The 8,065-nt window shown below is 48.8% G+C and overlaps 1 long non-coding RNA gene across 5 annotated transcripts; it reads right to left on the bottom strand.

Annotated features, from left to right (window-relative positions):
* Positions 1-656: 656 nt before the first annotated feature.
* Positions 657-4,583, bottom strand: LOC125531976 (uncharacterized). Of its 5 annotated transcripts, none has more exons than XR_015603754.1 (4): positions 3,805-4,583; positions 3,415-3,599; positions 1,838-2,759; positions 657-1,111 (listed from the first exon to the last, which is right to left on the bottom strand). It is a non-coding gene; the product is annotated as an uncharacterized LOC125531976 (long non-coding RNA). The 5 variants fall into 5 exon arrangements; XR_015603755.1 differs by having other exon boundaries at positions 657-2,759; positions 3,805-3,893; positions 3,973-4,581; XR_007293656.2 differs by having other exon boundaries at positions 657-2,759; positions 3,384-3,599; positions 3,805-4,582.
* Between the last annotated feature and the right edge of the window lie 3,482 nt (positions 4,584-8,065).

The following is an 8,065-nucleotide window of genomic DNA, read 5'->3' as shown; positions in this document are numbered from 1 at the left end:
AAATGACAAGTATATTAGGAAACATTATCTCCATTACATTTATTACGATACTAAAAGAATCTACAGAGTGCACCGCCCCCACTTTTATAAGAAAGACGTCTACATATCAAGAGAATTTCTCAAAAATTTCCCTTCAAGGCATCAAGTGAATATTTGATTTAATAAGAAACTAACAAATGTCCGCAGTTTCAAGCCTGGGCACATGAATTATCTCGTTGCCCTTCCAGGAAAGCATGACAACAGTTTCAGGTCTGGACAGATGATGATTGCCTCTGATATTAAGTTCAGTTCCCTGAAAGTGAAGACTCATCGAACTCTGTTTGAAAAAACTGCACATAAGAGAAAATAGGGACAACGATGGAGAAAAAGGAAGTGACATCCACAACCTGTATGAATTTTTGACATCAGAGGATCTTGTATTTTTGTATGAGCAGTTGAGCACACAAAGGTGAGTAGTACAGCAAACAAAATTCAAACGTTTTTCCAGCATTAACTGACAGAATTATAGAAACTAAAATGTTCAGTGTTAGGTTTAACTCAAAAGAACATACAGAACTTTTTACAAGCATATATCATGATATTCAGGTGTGAGCTTCTGAGAGAAAATACAAGGACATTTTGAAATAATGCTACTTTATATAGAGAGAAAAAAGATATAAGAGAACCATGCAAAATACCTCTCACTAATCAGATCACAAAGTAGTATCGTGATTGCTGAAGAACACAAACCAACATGCAGATTACTCCCTCTGTACCAACATAGTTGTAGCTGGGAGAAATTTCCGACAAGGTGAAAACGAACAAAAGTACAAAAATACCCCTGATTTGAAAACGAGAGTTGTCGCTGAGAGTCGTCGTCTTCCTCCACCAGGCCGGCCACCTCCTCCTCCGCCCTCCACCTCCTCCAGCTGCTAGTCCATCCACCAGCAGGCCCCTTCGCCAGACTCTTCCCCGTCATCATTGCCCAGTTTGGTCGCCGCCGCTCTCAATTTGATCGCCACCTCCGCCGCTCCCAATTTGGTCCTCGCCACACCAGCCTGGTCCTCTCAACGCTGCCCAGCTTGGTCCTCGCCGCAAACAACACTCCAGGCAGGTACTCCTCGCCCGTACACTGGAATTTACAGCAGAATTTGAGGAATCAGTTAAACAGCGCGACAACAGCAGTAATTTACAGCAGAATTTGAGGAATCACTAGAATTTGAAAGCAAACAAATAAAAGTCGCAAGTGCACTGAAATTCAGGAGTTAACAGGTCCAGTGTGCAGGCTGCAGCTCACATTTTCCATCAGGCATCCAAATATGCCTAAACCCATGTTCCTTGTCAAATTCAGTCTAAACCCATGTTCAATGTTGAGAACCAAATGCTTCTGCATTTGGCACTGCCAATTAATCCCTCTGTTCCATTTGAACTAAAACCACGATAAAAATTATGGAACGGAGTACTTGTAGTTCCATCACTTAATTGACATGGGACCAGCATGGAGTAACAAGCAAGGCAAAAATGGTGCCAGTACATGATGATGTTACATCACTTAATGGAGTACTTGTAGTTCCATCACTTAATTGACATGAGTAGATAAGCATCATTTTGACATTACTACAGGGGCTACAACTTCAAAGGCAAGTACCAAATGACTACACTCGATCTGTATATCATTGTAAAATGCACTGATGAGTATAGGAGTAATATGCACTAAACAGTATTTATACAAAGCATGTCATTGTTCAGAAGAACAGTGGATCATTTAGTTGTACTGAAAAGATTAATTCAGTTTTAACTAAACATTATTTATACTGGAACAAGCATTGTGAGTGCTTTCAGTACACAGCAAAATGACCTTCTCCATCAGTACACAGCAAAATGAACTTCTCCATCCATGATATAAATGGTCAGTAGATTAAATGGTCAATACACTGGAACAAGCATTTTGACAAGAGTAAATGGTCAGTAACAAGCATTTTGACAAAATTTCACCACTGTGAACAGAAACAAGTTGACAAAGTAACTTGACATTAACTTGCTTTTCATTTAACTTGATTTACTGTTAACTTGACATTAACTTGATTTACTGTTAACTTAAATGAACGCTTATTGTCAAAATGGTCAGTTAACTTGAATATGGTCAGTTAACTTGACATTAACTTGCTTTTCATTTAACTTGCTTTGAATATGGTCAGTTAGGTGCAACATGTTCAGTGTAGTCCTAAGCAACACTTGTTGACTACTCTAACTCAACAGTACTGAACTAAACATGACTACTCTAACTTAACAGTACTGAGCACTACTCACTTGCTGCACTCCAACTTATTGCAAGCAAAATAGGCCTACTCCAGGCAAATTGAGTAGTTGTTGTCAAGCTTATCCCATCTACTCCAAATCTTCAGTATTTGTAAATCAACCCATCACTGAATCTCTAAATAGAGTTTACATAGAGCATATACCGCTAACACTAATATGACAGCAGTAAATAAAATCTTTGATAGCATCCATTTACTGAACATTTGTCAGTTAACACTGATTTCTACTCCTAGAAAATGTGCTCACTAAATGGATCAAATGTGCTCCCACCAAAGATTTTCTTTGACAGCAACAAAGAACATCATGGTCATGTAGGCATTCAGGCCTCTTTGTAACAGGAACGTAGAGTTTAATGAGCCCCTGGGTACAATCCTCTCTCAGCGCCAATGATCCCAGAACCGCTTCGCCATCGCCTTTATCAGCAGCCAAGGTGTGAGTACTCATCTTCAGTTACACTTCCCCTGCTCATAAGGCCAAGCAAACATTTCATGGTTGGAACTAATGGATGGTAAGCTGACTGAAATTAGTGGAGTAGGTTGGTGATTAATTGGGCTTGAGCAACCAAATTACTCCAAATTACTCATACCACCAAGTCCTACTCCAAGAGCTTCATGTGCTAAAATACTGAAGCTTCATGTGCTATAATTTTAATTTTAATTACTGCAAGCACAAGCTACAGAAAACATAAGGACCAGCAAGTTGCTGCAAGTGGGTACAATTATAAACTCACTCACAGTAACATGTTACTCCATGACATCAAGTCCTACAGTACTGCTGCTCCACTTGCTACTCCTACTTGGAAGAAAACAACAACAAGTCCTACACTAGTCCATTTTAAGCACTCCTGAACATTTTGAAAGAGATTACTCCTACTGAATTTGCTACGCTAAAACAACAGCATGTCCTGAACATTTTACTCCATTTTAAGCACTCCTGCTTGGAACAAAACAGCAGCAAGTCCTCCAAACTGAATCACTAAATCACTGAATATACTCCCACAATGTGAGTACTACAGCAGCAACATCACATTATGTGAATTTCAGTACTACTCCAGCAGCAGCATCACATTAAGAAAGTGAACCTACTTGAGCAAAGATGACTGAACGAGTATACTACCGATGGACCGGGTGCGCGCCGGCGCCGCGTTGGGGATCCCGTTCTCCCCCCGCTTCCCTCGTCCGATGGCGGAGATGTTCGCCGTCCGATGGTGGAGTACATCAGGCAGTTCCAGGTGCTGTGATCCTTGTTATTCTGACTTGATTTCAGTATTCATTCTTCTTCTTGCCAATGCCATGGGGGACCTGATACACCATGGAAGCAGTGAATTGGTTGTGTGAAATACTGAAATGGAAATTAATCACATACTCCAACCATTGGAGTACTAACTGAAGCAAATGTTACAAGGAAAAATTATGAAGCAGATGATGATACGAGGGGGCTAATTTCAGTACTACTCCAACCATGGAGTACTTGAGCAAAGATGACTGAAAGAGTACAGAGCAGTACCTACTTGAGCAAAGATGACTGAAAGAACCTGATGACATTTACTCCATCGGGGTGTACTCAAGCGTGGGCGACTGGTACTTGAGCAGTACCTACTTGAGCAAAAAATGGAGTAATAGTGGAAGAAAGCGAACTGAATTTCAGTACAGAGCAGGACGACTGGTATTAGACCTGCAGGATGAAGCATACTCCGCTCGGTCTAGGATGAAGAACAGACCAAGGCGAACTGCTAGATCGAGAGGACCAGCTTGTTTTGGTGGCGCCGACCTCCACGCCCCCCGCCAGCCACCTGCACGGCGCACGGGGTCGGCATCTTCTTCCGCCCGGCGCTGGCGTCCAGCAGCAGCGACGTCGGCATCGGGACGCAGCTCGGCGGCGGCGACACCGAGCAAGACAGCCAAATCCAAACTAAACCTAACTGGATTACCTCGTGGTCATGCGAAATCTGGTGGAAGATAGAAGCCATCCTTCATCACCCGAACAGATCCTTCCGCTGAAACGCTTGAGCAACTCGAGCCTGGCGGAGAGCGCGTGGAGGAGGCTTGGCTGCTTGGGCGCTGCTGGAGGTCCGGCCAATGGTGGTCGGGGCGGCGGAGGGTGCTCGGCGGCATGGTCCGGGAGGGAGTGGCAGTGGGTGTGGCGGACGGTGGTTGGCGGCGTGGTCGGGAAGGAAGCTGGCACTGGGGTGTGGCGGAGGGTGGGCGGCGGCAGCGGAGTGTGCGGGAGGAGGCTACGTCGATTTGGGGATTTCGGTCTGAGTTGGAGTTTTTTTTTTTTTTTTGAAGGAACACATAGCCTCATACTCCCGGGCGGACTGCCCCGCACTGTTCGGTCGCGAAATTTTTATCCAGACGGGCGCCTCAAACGGGTCTCAAATATTTGGACTGACCGGCACTCCTCATATCCATCCAGCTTAAATATGAGATGGATATGGATCACCCGGACACGCCCACCACATCGGACCCGGCCTAAGCTAGCCCACCCGACCCCACATTTTCTCCCCACTTACTCGCCGGACCAAACCCTAGCCGCTTCACTCCACTCCCCTCCGTCACCCAACCTCGTCTGCGCCGTCCAGCAGTCTCCGGCATGGCGGGCAGTTGATCCAAGTCCTTCACCTCCAAATCCGCCGACCCCGATCTTATTCCATGCAGCTCCGAAGAGGAGATGGTCGCCTGGCTTGCGCTTTGCCGCTCCCGGGAGGAGGCCCGTGCACAGCAGCGCTCGGACTCCTTCCGTCGAGAATCCATTGCGTCCGCCCAAATGACGCATGGATCCGGCGCTAAGGCAGCTGTCGCTGCCTCACCAGAGGCAGTGCGGTCCGTCTGGCGTCCGAACGCGGTGGCAGATGCGCAATCCCTCCGTTGACGCGCCGAGGCCATGGACGCACCGTGGGCGTTGTCCGACGCAAACACGCCGCACGCAGCAATGGGCGTGGGACGCGGCGGTGGATGTCGGCGAGGCAGAGTCGTATTCTCCGGCGCCCCGTACGGTGCACCAATATGTCACCGGCTCGTCCCAGGACGGATCCATCATCGATTTGACGTCCATCGACACTCAACGGGTTCTAGGCTCCGACGAGGAAGAGTAGGGCATGGAAGACGGCGACACCTTAAGTCCCGTGAGCCGGCTCGTGTCTCATGCCCTACTCTACCTTGCAGGCAACCGGACCAACACTCTGAAGGACACAACCGGCCGCCGGACATGGCCACGACGGAGCTGGACAAGCGAAGCATAAATGGACGAAGCTCCGCTCAAAGATCGCTACGTTGCAAGTAATAATATGGATTTGAGGTATCCGAATATAGAATGCATTTTTTGAGGCATGACCGGTCACTGTCCACGGACACGCCCGGATACATCGTCAGCAACAACATTTTTTACAGAGTATGGACCTGCCCAAGCCAAATCTCACATAAGCTAGCTCCTAATTTAGCTCCATAAGTAGCTAGCTTGTGCGCCACTACGGTACAAGTTTGAGGGCAATACACCACACATACATCATTGAAACCTACATGCAACTGTACCTTAATATCTCTGAATATAGCTCCTAATGCTAACAAGTCAAAGTCTTCAGTGGTTGTTGCATTCTTCAGTTGTATGGAATCAGTTTCAATCATTACTTTGTCACAACCTAGCTGAATGGTTGTGTTTATGGCATAACCACACCACATTCATCTTTAATAACAAAGCCCCAACATCTAGTATTTGTTTCCTTCAGGAAGGCACCATATGTGTTATTTTCAGAGTTCCCGGTGGAGGCCTGGATTATCTTCCGTCTTGCTGTTGTTTTTGCATTTTTTTTCACTCTGTTTCACCTTGCATAGATGCATAAAAAGATAATCAATAGAATGCAATATTTCATCAGAGGATCTAATAGTATCTCCTACATTAGCCCTCTTCCTTTCATACCACCACCGCCAAAGTAGCAAGCAAAATGTAAGCTTTTCATCATCATTGAGATTCAAAAATTCCTCCATACAACTCAATGCATCTACACAAGGTAGAATCCGCAGTCTAACATGCTCCAGTTGGGCTTTCATCTATACTTCCTTAACCTTTTTACATTTAATAAAGCAATATCAGCCATCCTCATCCAACCGAAAGCAAACAGGTTAGAGAGTATCTACTTGCATACCACTGTGTTGAAGCTTCATACACAGGGGTAAACTATCCGTAGATAGGCGCCACAGGAAGTGCATAACCTTGTTCGAAAGGGGGAGCGGCCACAACTTCTGCCAGTTAAGACCTCCTGCTTCTTCATCTGCACTTGAGGAAGAAGTTAGTATTGTAATTGATTCACGAGAAAAAGTACAATAGGATATGATAGATGACCTCATAAGTGACCCCTTTCCTCTCCCGCGACCGCGTCGCCCCCGCGGTCGGCCGGTCGCGTCCAGCCTCCTCCCCCGCTCAACTCTCCCTCCCCCTTCCTCCCTGCTGCCGTCGCCGGCGCCCGCTGCGGGCCTGGCCCGGGCGATGCTGGTGGCGGCGGCCCCCTGCCTTTCCCCTCTCGGGTGTCCACCGTCGCGGGACGGGGCGACCCCGGGTGGTGCTTCTAGGCGGCGACGGTCCAGCGCGGCGGCGGGGGCTCCTGGCGAGAGCGGGGTCGGACTTCTGGTCGGCGGCGTCGCCGTTGGCGACGCGGCGACGCAGTCTGGCGGCGCCCGCTCGGTCCAGATCTGGGCCCTTCGGGCCCCATCTGGGCCTGGGCGGGCTGGCGGCGGGGTGGGTCTGCTTCGTGGCTTTTGGGAGGCGAGGGAGCGGCGATGAGCGGCAGGGTGCTGGCGGCGCCATCGCCGGCTTGCTGCAGCGTGGCAGCGGGGCTTAGCGGGCCCGTTTCGGGCCTGGCTGGGCCAGGGGTGGCCTAGCATGCCCTGCTGCCGCGTCCGGACGGCTACCGCGACGGTGCCGAAGGCTCTATCTGTTGGGGAACGTAGTAATTTCAAAAAAATTCCTACGCACACGCAAGATCATGGTGATGCATAGCAACGAGGGGAGAGTATGATCTACGTACCCTTGTAGATCGCAACGGAAGCGTTGACACAATGTAGAGGAAGTAGTCGTACGTCTTCTTCCCGATCCGACCGATCCAAGCACCGTTACTCCGGCACCTCCGAGTTCTTAGCACACATTCAGCTCGATGACGATCCTCGGGCTCCGATCCAGCAAAGCGTCGAGGAAGAGTTCCGTCAGCACGACGGCGTGATGACGATCTTGATGTTCTACCGACGCAGGGCTTCGCCTAAGCACTACAACGATATGACGGAGGTGGAATTTGGTGGCAGGGGGCACCGCACACGGCTAAGGAACGATCAACAATGATCAACTTGTGTCTAGAGGTGCCCCCTGCCCCCGTATATAAAGGAGCAAAGGGGGAGGGGTGCGGCAGCCATAGGGTGCGCCTAGGAGGAGTCCTACTCCCGCCGGGAGTAGGACTCCCCCCTCCAATCCTATTCCAACTAGGACTCCCCAAGGGGGGAAAGAGAGAGGGGGTGGCCGGCCACCTTCCCTAGTCCTAATAGGACTAGGGGAAGGGGGGGAGGCGCGCAGCCCTTGTGGGCAGCCCTTTCACCTTTCCACTAAGGCTCATGTTGGCCCATTTGGCTCCCGGGGGGTTCCGGTAACCTCCCGGTATTCCGGTAAAATTCCCGATTTCACCCGGAACACTTCCGATGTCCAAATATAGGCTTCCAATATATCAATCTTTATGTCTCAACCATTCCGAGACTCCTCGTCATGTCCGTGATCACATCCGGGACTC

This window comes from Triticum urartu, chromosome 5A (assembly GCF_056163025.1).
Source record: "Triticum urartu cultivar PI428250 chromosome 5A, HENAU_Tu73, whole genome shotgun sequence".
NCBI lineage: Eukaryota > Viridiplantae > Streptophyta > Magnoliopsida > Poales > Poaceae > Triticum > Triticum urartu.
The sequence above is the reverse complement of the archived record's forward strand: the minus strand, read 5'-3'. Positions and strand labels throughout refer to the sequence as shown.